The following is a 19839-nucleotide window of genomic DNA, read 5'->3' as shown; positions in this document are numbered from 1 at the left end:
ACTTGCAAGACATTTCTTGCAAATACCCCTTCCAATGTCCATCCTTTCATAAAGAAAGTTTGTTCCCTTGGAGTTTATTTCTCTTTCTTCATTTGACTTCTCATTTGACTACAATAGTCATGGTCCCTAAACTCCCACTATCTCTCTTGAAACTTATTTCAATTGTGTTATACACATCAAACGATTTGGAGAGTGTGTGGTTATTGTTCACTATATAGTTTACAATAAACTTAGTGAACCATTTGGATAGGCACACAAAGGTGAAGTCCTTGCCTAGTTTCTGTTTCTAGAAGTGGTTTAACACTTCAACACTCAATGATTCAAAATCATCATAAGTCCATGTTGATGGACTATTTTTGTCAACCAACCATTATGTTCTAAACATAATTACAAACTTTCAACAGTTGTTCAAGGCAACTCTCATTTCTTCATACAACAATTTGTAAGTGAAGAATCATGGCACATAAAGTGTCCATGCCTTTGTGCTTTCTTCTTAAGTTCCTTGTTCATGTAACAAAGAAACAAGCACTAATGTTTGCGTTAGTTAAGGGTTGTTCAAAGCAACTCTTATTTCTTCATACAACGATTTGTAATTGAAGAATTATGACTTTAAAAGTGTTGTCCTCTTTATGATAGACTTATCTAACATGTTCTTCCAATGGTACATTATCAATAGGAAGATTGTGAGGATAAGACTACTTAGGTACATATACAATCCATTTAAGACAATCTTTGGGATTGTTGTACCAAGTCTGGAAACTAAAGCATTCGGCTTTTCTTTGTCAAATTTTGGATAGCGTTTGCAAATATATTGGTAAACAAATACATAACGAATATAAATTGATTGATTTTAAGCCATTTGATTAGGGTCTTTAAATCAAATAGCACCACCCACTATTTTTGGCAAATTCCATATCCCTCATTGGAATTCGAGAGTTTTGGAGGTAACTCTTAGTAGGGTATGGGAGACTCGCTATTACCAAGCCCTCCTCACAATGATATGATGTTGGCTAGCATTAATAATAATGAGAGAGTACGCTTACTCATTTGCATCTCTTGCAAGTACCCATCTTATTTGGCCTTTAGAGAATGTAGCCTCACAATGATATGATGTTGGCTCCATTGCACTTAGTTAAGTCATTCCCACCATGCAAGTTCGGGTAGGGGTTCAAGAACAACCTCACAATGATATGATGTTGGCTATTCTCGTTGCCTACCTTTCACAACATCAAGTATGCATATAGACTCCTCCCGAGTGTAAGCACGCACTTTGTACTCCCCCATGATAGGGTGAAGCCGGTGTACGAGTCACAAATGATCGGAGCCTACCACGGTGGAAGGCCACGAAAGAGTGTTCAAAGCACTCTCACGCTTCTCAACTTAATAATGGTTTGGTTGAGGGTTTTTAGGTCTCATCACATATAAATATTCATTTTAATCTTTATTAAAACAATTTTGGTCCTATTACAACTATTGGTCCATTTGATTGAATTTAGTTGTATATAATACTCCCACTATGCTTATAAAACGGTTTTTAAAGCAAGAGTATATGATACTACTAACATAAACTTTGCATTCATTTGATGGACTATATAGTTGCCCTAGGGCCTTAGGATGACTATGAACCTTTGTTTAGATTCAACACGAGCCTAGTGTTGAATCTCGGTCTAGGGATGGTGATTGATTTTAGTTACGCGTTTAATCACATTAAGGCGTGTTGTCTTAGGGGCGTTGGACCCTCTACTTCATTTTCATGCATATCAAATAATACAAGAAATGAGTACTTCAAAGTAAAGATGAGCTTATGCTCTTTACAACATTTGAATAAAACAAATTACTTTAAAGTAAAGAAGAGCTTATGCTCTTTTACAACATTTGATCAAATCAAATTACAACCAAAATCTAATCTACACATTCCCATGGTTCAAACAAATTTGAAACGGCCTTTCACATAGCTCAATTATCGTAGGCTTAGGTTCATAATCACCCTTTAATTAATTAACACTTTAACTAATTAAATTGAATGCAACATTTTCATTTGGTTTTTGTATCCATAAAATTGATTTAAATGGAGCTAAATGAAATGAAAATCCAATTCTCATTTAAAGAGACAAAACAATTTTGTTCTCAACTTAATTTGGGCCAAAATGCAATAACCTCAACTTTTGGGCTATATTGCAAAAACATAAACTTTTGGGGTCACTTTGTAAAAACACAAAAGTCCACTACTTCATGTAATTACAACTAGAACCCAAAAATTTCAACAAATGCAAAAACTTCATTAAAGGAGCAAAACAATTTGTCCTTTAGCGTTTTTGGACCTAAACGTGAAAACGTAAACTTTTGGGCCAAAGTGAAAATACACAAAAGTATCAAAACTTTATGTAATTGCATAAAAGCCCCAAAAGTACTCCCATTGAGGGAGTGGCCGGTTTTGGAGAGGTGAAAGGAGTGATGTGTGTGTTGATTGGTAAGTTTGACATAAAACATGCAAGTGGTGCAAGTGGTGTGTGTGAAAGGAAATTAATCCTTACACACCCACCAATAATTCCATCACCTTTCTAAACAAATATCTAATACATTTAAACATATGAAAAACATAAAACATAAACTTTATGAAATAAATCAAAACTTTGAATCAAAACACCAAACTTTTTGTTCTTAGCAAAAATGTCAAGAACAATGAAGAACACTCATGAAAAACTCAAAAAATTTCCATGAACATTTTTCACCCAAAAACATCCCAAAACCATTCAAACTTAAGGGAAATAACATATAACCAAACTAGGGTACATAGGGGTTCCAAAAGTCACTTGAAAACATTTTTAACAAGACAAACATGAACCCAAAAATCCATTATTTAGATTTGGCCGAATTTTCCCAAAAACATGGCACCAAATTTTAGCTCCAATATTCATGCTCATATGAACTATACCTACAACATTTGAGATGACAAATTTTCTAACAAAATTCACATTCAAAGAAACAAGAATAAAGCTTGTAACATATTACAACTTTTAAATCAAAGACTATGAACTACAAAACCCAAAAGGATTCACCAAATACTAGACCTAGGCTCTGATACCACTTGAAGGATATTTTGTGAAAAACATGTTCATTTGAGCAACATCTATAGCATGCAATTAACAAATTAAAGGTGGAATCATGCTTTCATGCACTCAAAAACAAAACATTACCCATGAAATTCAAAGCCTAGTAGATTGGTGAACCTTGACTCAACTTAAAACAACATTTGTTAGTTGAGAAATTATACCTTTGTAGATTCCTCTTTGCATAAGCAAAGGCTAATCACCCAAAGAGAGGGCCTTCATTCCTTGCATCTTAGATCCATGGATTTGGATGGATGAAATGGTTCTGCAAGTTCCCAAAATTGAGAACCTCTAAGTCTCTTCACCAAGGTTAGATTGGAGAAGAAATGAGTGACCTTGGAGTAGTAGGATTGCTAGCTAAACCCTCCAAGGAGGCCGGCCACTTTAGAGAGAAATGAGAGCTTATGTTCTCATCCTTTCCCCAAAAGAAAACCCTAAATGAATTTTGGCTATAAAGTCATATTTATACCTTTATTCATTGGAGTGGCAAACTTGTAAATAAGTCCAAAACTCACTCCATCTCTAAATGGCCGGCCTTAGGGTATTATTGGGCTAATTGGGCCTTTGTGAATCATTATTCATTAAGTTGTCATACAACTTAATTCAATGGGCTTGACGTTCGAAGCCCATTGGGCCTTAAGGTCCAAAACTATCCCGAGGTCTTTAACGAACTTATTCGTTTGATTAATTAACATATTAATTAATCCTTGACATAAATAATTAAACCATTTAATTATTCTTACTCATCTCCATTGTTTCTTCAATCTCCACCTTACACGGTGTACGATCCATTAGGTTCCTTTTAGCGAGGCAGTGGACGATTCAAACCATTTCAAATCGATTGTGAATTGAAACTTACTTTCAATTCTCCCTTTAGTGATTATACACGTTTAGGGCTTCCACAAACCATGAGTGACACCTAGCAGCATATCATGGTTACCCAAGCTAATCAGAAGAGGTGGAGAACCTATTCAGTTTAGGATTACAAATGCAATACGGTCTTTCTCCAATACAATACTCTTGACCACATTATTTGGTTTGATAGTTTATTCATGTCTACTATGCAATGTGATTCGTGTGCTTATATGATTACCTTGAATGTGATTTGGAACGACTTTCTAAATCTCATTCATACTCTTGCCAGAGATTCTTAATCATATCATAGAGTATTCTCCCTCAAACAGTTTGAAGGTTAGAGATCCCTTGTTGCGCATTCACTTGCCTCCATGGCTAAGTGGCTTAACCCCGACGATGTCGTGGACACCCGCTTATGGGGTGAATTTGACATCATCAAAGATCAAGTACCTAACCACAAGACAACTATGATGCCTAAGGTCAAAGGACTACTTTGCATTATCCCAACCATGAGTTCTCATGTGACATGAATATGAAAACTCTTTGTTGATCGTGTTCAGTGAACTCATTCTCTATTGAGCACCTACGTACTTGTCTTGATGTCACACACACCAATGACTCGAGACTAGTCACTCTCCCTGAGAGAAGACACAGCACGTACTGATCTTAACGGACTGTCAATGCCCAATTGGCAATCCTATGATCAGGAACATTTAGGATGTGTTTATGAAAGAATGGTCTCATGAATCTAACTTCTTTAGATCGCATTCTCCCAATCACATATTCCTTGGACTTATCGTTTAAGCGTATAACATTTATATGAGACAGCTCAAACAATAATCTTTGCCCTTAATATTAAAATAGATTAGTTTAACATGTGAAATGTCCGTAAAGTATCATCATATGATTGGTTTTAGGGCACATTTCCAACATCCAAGTGGGCTGAAGCTATACTCCTAAGGGAAGTGAAAAAGGAAATTGTCGTCCGTTTCATCAAGGAGCATATCACCCATCGATACAGTGTGCCTTGCTACATCATCACTGACAACGAAAACAATTCTCCAACCGACTTGTGGATGTGCTCTGCGAAAAATACAAGTTCAAGCAACACAAGTCTTCCATGTATCATGCTCCAGCCAACGGTCTTGCAGAAGCATTCAACAAAACATTATGCAATCTCCTAAAGAAGGTGATCGGCCGAACAAAGAGAGACTGGCACGAAAGAATAAGCGAAGCACTTTGGACATATCGAACAACACATAGGACTCCTACCTAAGCTACGCCTTATTCTCTAGTATATGGCGTGGAAGCTGTTCTACCGCTCGAAAGTTAAATCCCCTCACTAAGAATGGCTATACAAGAAGGCTTGACTGATGAAGAGAATGCAAAGTTGTGCCTTCAACAGTTGGAAGCACTCGATGAAAGAAGGCTCGAAGCTCAACAACACTTGGAATGCTACCAAGCATGGCTATCCAAGGCATTTAACAAGAAGGTCCGCCCAAAGTCTTTCCAAGTTGGAGATCTCGTCCTCGCATTACGTAGGCTTATCATCACAACTCATAAGACAAAAAGCAAGTTCACATCAAAGTGGGATGGACCATACGTAATACAAAAGGTCTACACCAACGGCGCCCACTTAATCATGGCAGAGGACGACCTGAAGATCGGCCCCATCAATGGCAGATTCTTGAAGCGCTACTACCCCTAAAACAAATGCTCCATACTCCTGGTCCACAAGAGCATAAACTGCGCACGGCAAAAAAAAAATTCATTTGAATTACGTTATGACTTGATCCCTTCTCAACAGAGGGTACGTAGGCAACTTGAAGCGTCAAAACTTCAAGTACAGTCACACCATCTAAAAAAATAACACTTTGAAGATTGAAAAGCAAATTTAAGAACATAAATACTTTATTTCTTTGAAAGAAGGAGTCGGCTCCAAAGCCTTATTACAAGAAAAAAAAAACAGAAGATACTACTTGAAAACTATGTCCCTAAAAATACGAAAGCGTTCTTCAAGCAAGCCTTCCAAAGTCTTCAAAGTCTCTACCTCGGTGGGAGACAAGATGGGCAACTCCATAGTCATGCCTTTCTCTCGTTCTAGGCGTGAAATCTCCTCTTGGTACTGAGAAAGTGTAGTTTCCTGCTCCGCAAGAACACTTCCAAGTTGCGATGCTTCGATTACCAACTGTTCCCGCTCTCGCACCAATGCATCTAGACACACCTGGATAGAAGTTAAAGAAGTCTCTGTGACTTGATAATCTCCTGAAACAGCTTGCTGAAAAGATCGGACTTGAGCCAGTGACGAGTTTATCGTTGCTAGCTGATGAGCTCTAACATTTGGACTCAACTTCTCCAAGAAAATAGCACGCAAGGAAGAATACTCAGTCGAGGCAGCCATAAGTTCGGCAATCTTGATCTTCAAAGATAAAGAATCAACTTTAAGGTTGTCAATCATAGAAACAAACTTCGACAAATCCTCATTGAGCAACGTAAGGTCTTCCAGCGGACAGTTAGAAATCCTCTCCTCAATATGGTCATTGATCTCCATTGCCGCATCAAGACTGATGCAATGGATGAGTCGCTCAATACCGCTAAAGTTCGGCCCTCTCAAAGATATCTAAGAGCTAGTTGGCAAAGGTGTTGGACGCATGACGGGTTCTTGCATATCTCCACCTACACATGGCAAACTCAGGAAGTTCGATGGATTTGGAACAAGCTCTGCACTAGGCGGATCCCTGATCTCTCTGTCTATAGGTAGGTCGCCTCTAAATAGCATCTCCGTATAAGAATAAAACTCTGCAGTTGCCAAATCAAAAGGACAAGAAGGCCCAGCCTAAAGAAGATAAAGAAAGATGTTAGAAATAAAAGCCAAAATGGTGAAAGCAGAAGAAATCATAAGAGAAAAGGAAACACATACATCTCTCTCAAATGGCATACAATCATCACATTGAGGAGGCCTAAACACTTCTTCTTATGACGAAAATTGACATCACTGTCAACCTGAGCACCCTCAATTGGTCGTTTGTTTGAAACTTGTCAATGCTACTGCAAAATAAATCCATTTTTGTGCGAATCAACTTCATCTCCCGCCTCTTCAGAAGCATCTGGGTGTCGAGAAGACAAGCGTGAGCGTTGAGGAGCTAAGGCTACAAGTCCATCTTATAAGGGAGCCACACTCGCGCAATCAAGAGGTACCAGTTGCATAGGAACCATATGACAGCCCTCTCTCGGCATATCATTGCCTGAGTGAGGAGAATTGGTACCACTTGCCATCCCCAAGTTCTTATAATGTACCTTTGACCACCAACATACGTAAACACGGGTCACTGGATTACTCTTGAACTCGTCCTTGGCTGGCAGCGTGATAACATCATTTGTACATGCATGGGTACAAGACTTCTAATGCATATACACGGCTTGCAAGGATGCTGATTGGTTCTTTTCCTTCAGCTTGCCTAGCATGTTTTGGACAAAACCAAATTGCATGCTGAAACGGTGGGGACTATATGGCTGAACAATGCATCGGTCTTCTTACCGCAAAGAAACAAACCCCGAGCGGAGACTTATAAGATAAGACAAGTCTGAGAAACGGAGATGTGAATCGTCTACGATGCCTTGCTGCACTGAGCCAACTCTCGCTAAGGGGTCCATCCTCAAATCTTCAGAACTTTTAAACAGTGCTCGTGCCTGCAAATCATCAAGGCTCTTTGCAGAGAGCATGCCAGAATACTTCGTCATCAAAGGCCCCATCTTGGCTACAGTCGATGAAGAAGGCCTTGACTTGTCTAGAGTCGATGAAAAAAAATGAGTGCCAAAGAATTCACCTAACCAACCATACACATAGTGGTAAGGAAGCATCGCAGCCTGATCTTCAGTGCTAGCCGAGTTCGAAATGATGCTCAAGCCATTGTAAATGTTGGCTAAGACCGGAATAGCAAGGCTAAAAGACTCACCTGCAGCCATCTTGATAGCAACTTTGAAAACTCCAGGACGAACCAAGTCGACGTCGCCTGTTGGGAAAACAAACTTGCAAAGCCAACAAGCTAAGAAAGCAGCTAGGTAAGACTTCTCCACATGCTCTGATGCTATGCCAAGATCCTCAAACGCTCTTAACTAGTCGAAAGAGTGGCGCTTGGTTGAGCCAATAACACCAGACGGGTCTGAGTTCCCCTTTGGCCTAGTGGTCTTGTTACGACCATTTTTCTTCAAAGGCTTCTTATACCTCATGGCCTCCCAGTACCAAAATCGGATCCATGAGGAAATCCTCACACCTGATTTACCTGTATCATCTTGGAAAAGCTTGTGATACGCCCAAAACAAACAGCGGCAACTCGTAGGCAATCCTCGGCTATTGCAAAGAGAAATTTCCTTCGTGCCAGGAACGACCTCGTCGTAAAACTTACCTTGGATTGGCAAACCTCCGATCCTGTGAAGATCCCAAAGTGAAATTGACATATCCCTTTGAGCCGTGTGAAGTGTGTTGGTCGCCGAACACCAATGCTCAAAGAATGCACGAAGGACGGAAGGATGACAATCATAACTAAACAAAGATGCGTACACAGCGTGGTAAAGGCCCACGTTAGTAAGCACATCTTTACATCAGCTTAAGACATCTTCAAGCCACTCCCAATAAAACTCATCAAAGACGGCCTCTCCAATAGCCGACAGGGTACCATTCCAAGCCATAGCTCCGCTGCAGATGTGATCACCAAGAAGCTTAAACGAGGCTGAATGATTGTCACGAGCATGGTGCGAAAGATTCAAGATAAGAACCCTCGATATGCACGCCTTATTCTTTGTATTTGGCTGAACAGAGTCTACCACCTCCCAAGATACTTCGGAAGACCATGACTTAATATGCGTGGAGTTATCTTTTGTGGGAAGAGCAAGCACCTTAGAACCAGTCAGTGGCACGTAAAGCTTCAACGTTGTTCCCTTATCTTGCGAATCACCGTCCTTCGTAAGAATGGTGATGATGTTGCTTTTAAAACACTTGAAAAACACCATGACTGCAAAAAGAAAATCAGCCACAAAACTTGAGCAGCACGGTAAATAGGGCAGCTACAAAGCTGTCATTCAAAGCATGCTACACTGGCAAAGAAAACCAAAATGCTACGCAAATCACACTGCGCAATCCCGTTACAGGCTCTTGCACATCACCACACGGCAGCGCACCACCGAGGGAAAACTATGATCAAAAGGCACTACACAGCGAAACCCCGTTGTAGTCCCTTGCACAAGTACTAGGCAGCAGAAAGCATAGGTACACCCATGTCCTGCTCACCCCACCACCAACTAACACGTCTCTGAAAAACTTCATGAGGATCCCAGCATCTTGCTAAAAAAAATCATCAGTGGGATACACACATTATATATATACACACACACACACACACACATGTATAGACGTATAATATTACAACGCATTATATTACATTATATATATATGCAAACGACAAGGGGGGATAACAACCTGCAACATATATATATATATATATATATATATATATATATATATATATATACACACACGGTCAGATGGGACAACCACCTGCCATATACATACATACATATATATATATATACACACATGACCTTAGAAATCAAAAGTCGTCCTCAGCATAAGCCCTACCCGTGTGGAGGCTTCACAAAGGCACTCTGAACTCGTCTTCTTCCTTTATCGCAGCCTCCAAACTGGCTGTGTAGTGAGTAGCGATCGTAGTGCAGCCGTCAAAGTTGTCCTCAGCAAACAGAGATTGCAGTGCAGCTTTCAAAGTCGTCCTCAACAAGCAATGCACACAGTTGTGGTGACAATCAGCAGCACCACGGTGCAACAAGGACGTGAGGCAGTGCAACAAAGAAGACAAGGCAGTGCAGATGGTTGTGCAAGGCAGCAAGAATGCAGTGGCTGCCCAATGGCTGTGAAATGGTTGAGCAATGACAGTACAAGGCAGCAAGAAGGCAGTGGTTGTGCAAATGGCTGCAAAATGGTTGCGCAGTTATGGTGTCCAAAAAAGCTAACAAACATGAAGCAGCAAGCTTCGGTACAAATAAAACTACACTTGATAGGTTAAAACTCTCAAGCTGATAGAAACGGAATAAGGATCGAATACATGTCTAAAAGCCTTACAGGAAGGCTTATTTATACACAACAGAAATTGAGGAATTTGATCAACGTTACAGAGCACATGCAATGAATGATGGCGCTCACACATGCAAGCAGCCTGCAGGTGGAATCTTGGTGGATCAGCACCACCGAAAAGCAAAGGTGCATGTGCATCATTCTGAAAAGAAAAAAAAAATATCTATATATATATATTTAAAAATTTAAAAATTTTAAAATTTTAAAAAATTTTAAAATTTTTTTTTAAAAAAAAAAGGGTGGGATCTTGGTGGATTAGCACCACCGAAAAGCAAATAAAAAAATAATATATATATATATATAATAAAGTCCTTTGGTGGACGACACCATGTGATATATATATATAAAGTCCTTTGGTGCTTCTCGCACCACGTGAAAAAAATAAAGAAAAAAAAAATAAAGAAGTAAAAAATGTACACTAAATGAAACAAAGCTCGTTTATTGATTTCTCTAGAAAATTACAGAGGAAACATATACATGAGTAAAAAAAAAAAAAAAAAAAAAAAAAAAGAGCAAACAGGAGGGAGCTTTCATGAAGGTTACTCATGTGAAGCCTCACCACTCGGCGGAGCTCCAGGAAGAAGAGGCGCCAGAGGTTGACTGTTTGAAGCCTCACCACTCAAGCCTCACTACTCGGCGAAGATCCAGGAAGAAGAGGCACCGGAGATTGACTGTTTGGAGCCTCAACACTCGGTAAAATTCTAAAGGACAAAGGCAATAGGTGCCTCTGGAGTAAAGTCACAAACGTCCGATGGTCACTCTGAATCTGACCTTCAGATTCCTGCAGCTGGTCGAGCTTTCTTTTCATGCTCGTTGAGTAACTATTGGCAAGCATGTGCAGCTCTTTATTTTCATGCTTAAGCTCTCTAACCTCTTGCTTAAGACTCGCCACCTCAACCATCAGTGACTCGACTTGACGAGTTCGAGCAAGAAGGCGTTGGCCTATATTTGATACAGAGCCCGCACACTGAACACTGAAAGTCAGATAGTCCTGAACAGCCAGCTCATCAGACCGCTTGGAAAGGATCCTGTTGTCTTTGGGGGTGAAAAGATTTCTAGCTACCACCGTAGTGGTTATGTCATTCTTGATCACAGCGTCCCCAACTGTAAGAGGATCGATGGCGGATACGAAGGACGGGCGCCATATTTTGTATGGAGAAGACATGTCAACATCTTCCCCAACATTCAAATCAAGACGACGATCAGATGGGCAAGCCATTTGCAAAAAAAAAAATAACAAAAGAAGAAAAGGTCGTGTAAGGTGAATTCTTAGAAATACAAAATGAGGGAAATTCCTAACAGGTAGCTACTCTCTAAGTGTGTTTTTGAACACGATTAATGCCTCTATAAAAAGAAGAGTCAACATGGCCTGTTCAGAAATCAAAGAGGCAACGTGGCCGTTCGAAAACCAAAGAGGTACCTCTCCCCAAATTTCAAAAGCTGGGCCGTTGTTCAGAGATCGAAGAGGCAACAAGGCCACCAGTTCAAAGATCGAAGAGGCATCACTCTCCAAATTTCAAAATACCGGCTTTTCTAGATTTGTTAGCACCTTCCACACGCAGCCTCAGCTTTGCGGAAATCACACGCAACTTTGTCAAAGATTTCTGACAAAGTTGAAAACACGTGAATCTTACTGTTTCAATTACCCAACGGTTGCCGACAAGAGTAAAGGAATAGTGCCACTACTGGCTGTTGGGAAATTCCTATATATGTCGACCTTAATTTTCCATAGCAAGGCAGACCTGCAAAAATGCCCAACCCTTCCTTATTTCCGAGAGTACACTCCCAGCAGAGCCTCTTGAAATACTCAGTTTTCTTCTTCTCTGGGAATACCCTTGCAAACAAATGACACCAAAGCAAAAGTATCTCATATCACCAGGGTAGAAAGCAAGAGTATCTCATATCATGCTTTCTCCCTGTCTTTTCCTTTGTCCTTGTTCTTACCTGTAAAGACAAGGATAAAGAAAACAATATATCGGAACCTCCACTCAAACTCCGGGTAAGGAATCGACTACCTAGAACCTTTGCCTGGTTGCTTACCTGGCATTGCTTTCAAGTACTCATCTTCAGCTGCTGACGTACTTCCGAAGAAGATGCCACATTTGCCTGGAGAACAGATAAGTCAAGTGAAAATGATACCTTAAAGCATGTGGAGACAACATGCTGATTTCCTTCAAGATCAAGTCTCCCATTCCCTGCACAATCAACCAACCCAGCAGAAGGAGTTTGAGTTGAATCCAAGAGCTCGAGAAGCTTCAACAACATATTGACGGCACCATCATCGAAGAGCAAAGCCTCATTGTGCAACGCTGTCAAATCGCCACCACTTCTTCGAAAGCAAGAGTATTTCATATCATGTTTTCTCCCTGTCCTTTTCTTTATCCTTGTTCTTACATGCAGGACAAGGAGAAAGAAAGTAATCAGCCAGCACTTGGTATCAATTTTCGATCTAGAACCAACTGCCTGGAACCCTTTCTTGATTGCTTACCTAGCACTGCTCTCGAAGTACCCATTGTCTCAACATCTTTTGCTTCAAGAGAAGATACCACATCTGCTAGAATAACAGATAAAGCAAGGGAAAATGATGCATTGAAGCATGTGAAGACAAGCACAACAAAGCACATGCCGATTCATCCGCTACTTCTTCAAAATCAAAAGTATCTCATATCATCAAGGTTGCAATCACTCTGGGTAGTGGACTAGTTTTGACCCTCAAATTCTTGGGCGACTCGCTAGGCGTTGTGGGCTGCACATGCCGATTCACCACCCTTGAATTAAATCCTTAAAGATCAAGTCACCAACTAGAAGAAAACCCCATCAATCTTGAAAATCAAACCGTTGACCAAACTGCTCAGGTGTGAATTCGAAAGATTGAACAAAGCAACAAGTCGTCACCTTCACCTCGTGCCTGCTTGCTATGTGTTCGAGTCAACCTTCAAGAATTAAGCCTCAACTGCCTTTGAAGAAGCTTCCAGCCAAATTCAAGATCAAGCCTCGACGACCCTTGAGGAAGTCACAAGTCCGATTCAAGATCAAGCGCCCACCACCCTTGAATCAAATCAAGTTCAAGAATAAGCTGTGGAAGGTCAACAATTGGAAGAATCCAGAAAATCCTCCAACCCAGTTCAAGATCAAAGCTGTGGAAAGTCAACAAGTGCAAAAACAAATACGTGCCAATTCATCCACTACCAAAGCCAAAGATCATCTACCACATGAAGCTCCTTGTGGTCCAATTTCAACCTTCAAGATCAAGCCTCGACGATCCTTGAAGAAATTTCAAACAAAGTTCAAGAACAAGCCTCAACGGCCTTTGAAGAAACTTCCAGCCCAATTCAAGATCAAGCATCGACGGCCCTTGGATCGACATCTACATTAAAGGACTTCAAAATGCATCTCCTACACGTGACAAGCACATGTATACGATGCACCTTGAAGTGGGGGCATTTGTAGACATCAAAATTTCAGTGAAATAAATGTTGATCAATAGTTACAATTTCAACGCTCACGTGTCACATAAATTTTACACGTAGCGTGTGACTAAATGAAAATCAAAATAAATCAAAAAAGTCATCAAACAGGACACGTGTCAACACCTGGCAAAAACAACTTATGTCATCTGAATATTATATCCAAAATTAGGCCTTGGAAAATTCTATAAATAGAAGCCATTTCATTCATTTTGCAAAGGCATGGACATTACACCAAAAAACCTTGAAGCTTTGAAACTCTAAAGCTCCCAAGCAAATCCCGAATGATCAAGAAAGCTCTATTTGTTCTTCGTCAAATCCTCCTTCAAAATCAAGCCCTAGAGACCCTTGAAGATCCGTTCGTCAACTGTTTATCAAGATCAAGCCCTAAAGGCCCTTGAAGATCCGTTCATCAACTGTTCATCAAGATCAAGCCCCAAAGACCCTCGAAGGTCCGTTCATCCACTGTTCATCAAGATCAAGCCCCAAAGACCCTTGAAGATCCGTTCATCAATAGTTCGTCAAGATCAAGCACAAAAGCCCTTGAAGATCCGTTCATCCATCAACATTCAAGATCAAACCCAAAAGGCCCTTGAAGAAACTTTCGACCGTTTATCCAAGATCAAACCTCGACGACCCTTGAATCAGCATCATAATCCATAAATCTACGCATCACATAGATCGAATCAGAGGATCAAATTTGAAAGAGATTGTAACCCCTAAGTCATCAATACAAATATTATTTTGTACACGTGTTCTTGTCGCATTCATTGCGGAAATTTCCGTGTTTACAATAGTATTTGGTAAATTTAAGATTTACTAGACAGAAGTGGAAAATCAATTAGATAAAAGTATAACAAGACTTAGGTCTGATAGAGGTGGTGAGTACACTCTTACTGATCTTAGTGTTTTATGTGAAAAGCATGGTATTATACATCAAGTAACATCACCTTATTCTCCTCAGTCTAATGGAGTTGCGGAAAGGAAGAATAGGACCTTATTGGATATGGTGAACACAATGCTTTTGAGTTCTGGATTTCCTAAAAATTTGTGAGGGGAAGCAATTTTGACTACATGTTTTATGTTAAATAGAGTAATCATTAAAGACAACACTACTACTCCATATGAAATATGGAAAAATAGAACTCCAAATCTTCAAACCTTCTAAGTTCTGGAGGCTTTTTTGCATTTGTATTGACAAAGCCTCCACAAGTATTAGCCATCAAGTTACAAATGCAGAAGAGCCTCCAGCAAGACTTAGAAGGAGTAAGAGACCTAGAGTGGAGAAGAACTTTGGTGATGATTTTTATACCTTTTTAACTAAAGATGATCCAACAACATATAAAGAAGCCATGATGTCTATCGATGCTCCATTTTGGAAAGAAGCTATAAATAGTGAAGTTTAGTGTATTTTACAAAACAACACTTGGGAGTTAACGGATTTACCACCCGGTACTACACCAATTGGTTGTAAGTGGGTATTTAGGAAGAAAAGCATGATGGAAGCATAGACAAGTACAAAGCAAGGCTAGTTGCCAAGGGATTCACTCAAAAGAAAAGAATTGATTATTTTGACACTTACTCTCCTGTGTTTGGTATTACCACAATTAGCATCTTTATAGCTTTCGCTTTTATGCACAATTTAGTAGTTCATCAAATGGATGTTAAACCAGCATTTTTGAATGGAGAATTAGATGAAGAAATTTACATGGAGCAACCCAAAGGATTTATAGTGAAGGGCCAAGAACATAAAGTGTGTAAGTTGGTTAAGTCGTTATATGGACTTAAGCAAGCTCCAAAGCAATGACATGAGAAGTTTGATAAAGTCATTTTAGAATGTGATTTTGAAATTAATGATCATGAAAAGTGTGTCTACTATAAGGAATGCAATGGACAATGTATTATATTATGTCTTTAATAAAGAAGTTGTTACTACTGAATGGATTAAGAATTTTTGCTTGATATTCCATTGGTGAGCAAGCCTATACCTGCCATCTCCATACATTGTGATAATAAGGCCATGATAGGTTTAGTGAGGCAGACACATACAAATAAGAAATTAAATAGACATATCAATGTTAGATACGAATATGTGAGGAGCTTGTTAAATAAAGAAGTTGCTTCTTATTCCTTTTTCCTAATTTAATTTTTCGTAAGTCTAATAGTGATTATACATTTAATTTATTATATTTGATCATAGAAACAGTTGGTATAGTTCTGCAATATATTTCACACATATAATGGTAGGATTGACCTTTATTAGAGAGTGTGTTAGCAAGTGGGTAAAATTTTGTGTATCCAAATTGTTTAATTTAAACTAAAAATATATATTGAAAAGTACAATCTAGTCCCTAGTCCTTTTCGTCCTGGCCATGGACATTGCCATCTTCACATTGAACAAATCTTGGACATGATCCAAGAACCTAAAATACACGTACCTCCATGTCTTGTCCAGAACTAAAAAACCGCAAACTCCCCAAAATTCAACAATGAAACCTAGGGCTGCAAAAATATAAAACTAGGGAAGCTTATCATGTTTGTTGTCTACATCTTGGTCGACGTTGTTCTTGTTATCCGCATCAATTTCTCTGTACTCGTTTGGAAGTGGAGCGCCACAAAGTTGAAGGTTCCTTTCAAATACAGAAGCATTGAAGCTCTAGAGCTACATGCTCGTCGGTATTTTTCCTTCGAGATTATTGTATGAGACTTTAAATACTTTCAAGAAATTAAGGCTCTTCATTGACGAGGGGATTTTCCTGACAAATGATTTGTGGAGAGATTCAAACCCTCTAAATATTCTAGGTTAGATATTTAGTCTGGAATGTCGCTAGAAAAGTTGTAGCCTCCAAGATTCAACCCATGAATAAGCTGCAATTGGCCGATCTCAGTAGGTATACTACCACTAATGTTACTGACCAATAGGTCTATTATTCCAGGAAAATAAGACAATCTATGCGGCAAAAACATTGGATTTTTATTACACTGTTGATGAGGGGGAAGTTTAAATTCATAATTGTCTCCTAGAGATGCATTCACCATTAGCATTGGCAATCTACAAAGTTGTTTTGAAAATTCACCTGAAATTTGGTTGGCTGGCATTTCCATATAAAAGAGTTTTGGAATAGTTCCCAACCAACTTGGAATTGACCTTGTGATTTGATTACCACTCAGTTGCAACACCGCTAGATTCTTTAGGTTTGATAACTAACCATGTATATGACTAGTTAGCCCACAGTTAGCCAAACCTAATACACAAAGATTTTGGAATTCGTGAAAATCAACCATGTAATCATCAATTGGCATTGTTTCGTAGTCAAACGAACTTGTAAGGACAAGTGTGTGAAGACTTTTACAACCCACTAATATCTTCATTGCCTATGTGAAATTGGTCAATCGTATATGAGCAAGTGAGAGAAAGGATATGGATTTCAATGAAAGAATCTCATGTTGTATCTATCCTTCTAGATAAGGATTATTACTCAATCGAACTGCTTTTAGTGACCTGCATGAGTAAAGGCTTATCGGCAAGATACCCATGAAGTTATTCCTAATAGGTCAAGCTTACTAAGGTGACTGAGTTTGGAGAAATTATGTGTGGTAAGATCTCCTTCCCAGTAGTTGAATCCCAAATGTATTCCTAGGAGGTTTGTGCAATTTATCAAAGATGGGGGCAAATTACCTTCTAAACTATTGAAATCAAAATTCATGAATTTCAATTTGGAGAGCTTTCCGAAATTGGATGGGATCACACCACTCAAATGATTATAATAGAGGTCAAGGATTACAAGGTGGGTGAGGTTGGAAATTCTTTCACTAATGGCTCCATTTAGTGAATTGAGAGGTAATACAAGTTCCTCAAGTTTGGTAGTGTTGTAGATATCTTCTGGAAGGGATCCTGACAAGTTATTGTGACCGGCACGAAATATTTGCAGTTTGGAACACCCCCCGTGACACACCCTGACGGTGACGGCCAACATGCTTCAACCTTCATTGGTCAGGGTGTGTCACCTCGAGCCCACGAAAAATGTCACCACTCAATTCATTAGAGGAAAAAATCCAAAAATCTTCTAGAAGGACAGGATCGGTGAAAAATAAATGAAGGGATATATCCAGAGAATGTGGTGTTACTGACATTGAAACTAGTCAAGTTCCAAGCTTGTTGGAAGAAAGAAGATGGAATTGCACCATGGAAGTGATTGCTTGACAAATCTATTGTTTGGATATTTTTTTATGGTAGAGAAAACGGTAGCTCTTCAAAAGAAGGTTGTAGCTCAAATCAAGGATCTTGAGGTGATTCAAGGACAACAAGAATTTAGTTTCAAAGGCGCCATAAAGTGAATTGTGAGAAAGATTCAAGTGGGTGAGATTGTGAGATTTCCAAGTGTTGAGACAAACATACCTCCTTTGAGTCTTTTGGAGGGTAAGATCAAATGAGTGGCCCAACCCTCCTGATTATAAGTGATACCGTTCCAAGGACAAATATCAACATAACTACTCCAATTTACAGGAGGAAAAGATAGACTGTGGACGAAGGCCAATAGAGAGATGCATTCAGTTTGGTTGCTTGCATGAATATTAGTTGCAGAGATAATGTAAGCGAATAAGAAGACAAAGAGGAAGCCATGAGCCATTTTTTTAAGCGAAGACCTCAGTTGTTCATGACTCACAAGAAGGGTCGCGCATGAAAACAACTAAACTCAACTAAAGATTAAAATGTTGTTTTACCACTAGTACTATATTTTAGTGATATTTCTTTTTACTTTTAAGTGTAACGTTTTAAATTCAACTCGTGTAAATTACGAGTTCAAAATGAATCTATTATGTTGGCCCATTTTAATACTATTTAGTGGCATATACCACGTGCAATAAAGTAAAAGATTCGTCCCTACATGAATGCATGCAAATTGTATAAAAGCAATGAAAGATGGTTATTATCTTCCAAAATAAAAATAAAAAATGAAAGATGGTTATTATACAAAAAAGATTTCCCATTGGGGTTTCCAAACTGAGGAATGCAAGTTTCTTCATTGAAATGAATGCACTAGTGTAGAAGAAACGCCCAACCTTCTTCATTGAAAGCACAAGTTTCTTCATTGAAAGCAATGAAAGATGGTTATTATACAAAAAAGATTTCCCATTGGGGTTTCCAAACAGAGGAATGCAAGTTTCTTCATTGAAATGAATACAAAAAAGATTTCCCATTGGGGTTTCCACAACCATTCCCACTTCCAACTCCAAATCCAATCCCATTACCGCTCCAACTTTTTCCATGATCATTTGATCAGAATCCAATTCCATTTCGGCTCAGTGTAAATTGCGAGTTCAATACCAATTTTTTATGTTGATTTTGTTTTAATAATATTTAGTGGCATATACAACATGCAAGAAAAAAAAATATACGACCCTACATAAATGCATGAAAATTGCAGTAATTGGTTCAAAGTGAAAATAGAAGATAAGTTACTCATTAAGAAAAATCATTATTTTCAATCTTGAGCACCAAATGAGCATAAAAAAACTTTGGGGTTTTTGAACATTATTAGAATTTAAAAAAAAAAAAAAAAAAAAAAACTGACGCTACATTACAAACTCAATTTAATTCCTTAAAGACAAAAATGTACTTTTATTAAAATTATATATATATATATATATATATATACTAAAAGAGGAAGAAAAAAAAGCCTAAAACACTATTCCTTCGCCAGTGTTATGCCTTTTTGTCCTCGAGTTGCTCTGTAAATTTAGGTTTTTGTGTGTTTTATACAGTGAAATGGCATTTTTGACCCTGGGTGTCCAACAGAAGTCTCCCGACTTCTTCCTCAGAAATCTCAGAAATCAAAAAGGAAAAAACTGTGCTCTGCAACATGATCGGCGATTTCGATTCCGCTTCGTGAGATCTGTGCGATCTTTGCTTCAGGTTCTTCTTTTAATTGCTATGTGTGTAGCAGCTTTGTTCAGTTATATCTAATTGTTGATTATCAGTTAGGGTTTTGAGGATCCAAATATCAATACCTTGTGGGTTTGATTTGTCAAGAGTTTTGCCTTCTGGGTAGTTCTGTTGCCGTAAGTGTTTAAATAGAAAGGACATGTAAATATATATTGTAAATATTAAAATCCTTTATTAGGAAGGATATGTGTGTGTCCTTTATTGTTTCCTTATAGAACAAGGATTGTATCATGTAAATATTGTATATTATGCAATACAATGAGAATTAAGCCGTAAAGTCAATTTGGCATCAGAGCCAAGCGTAACCCTAAAAAA

At 38.8% G+C, this 19839-nt stretch overlaps 1 pseudogene; it reads right to left on the bottom strand.

Annotated features, from left to right (window-relative positions):
• Positions 1-15868: 15868 nt before the first annotated feature.
• Positions 15869-18208, bottom strand: LOC126600541 (receptor-like protein EIX2; annotated as a pseudogene).
• Positions 18209-19839: the final 1631 nt, after the last annotated feature.

This window comes from Malus sylvestris, chromosome 14, assembly GCF_916048215.2.
Source record: "Malus sylvestris chromosome 14, drMalSylv7.2, whole genome shotgun sequence".
Lineage (NCBI taxonomy): Eukaryota > Viridiplantae > Streptophyta > Magnoliopsida > Rosales > Rosaceae > Malus > Malus sylvestris.
This window is presented reverse-complemented; position numbering and strand designations above follow the sequence as displayed.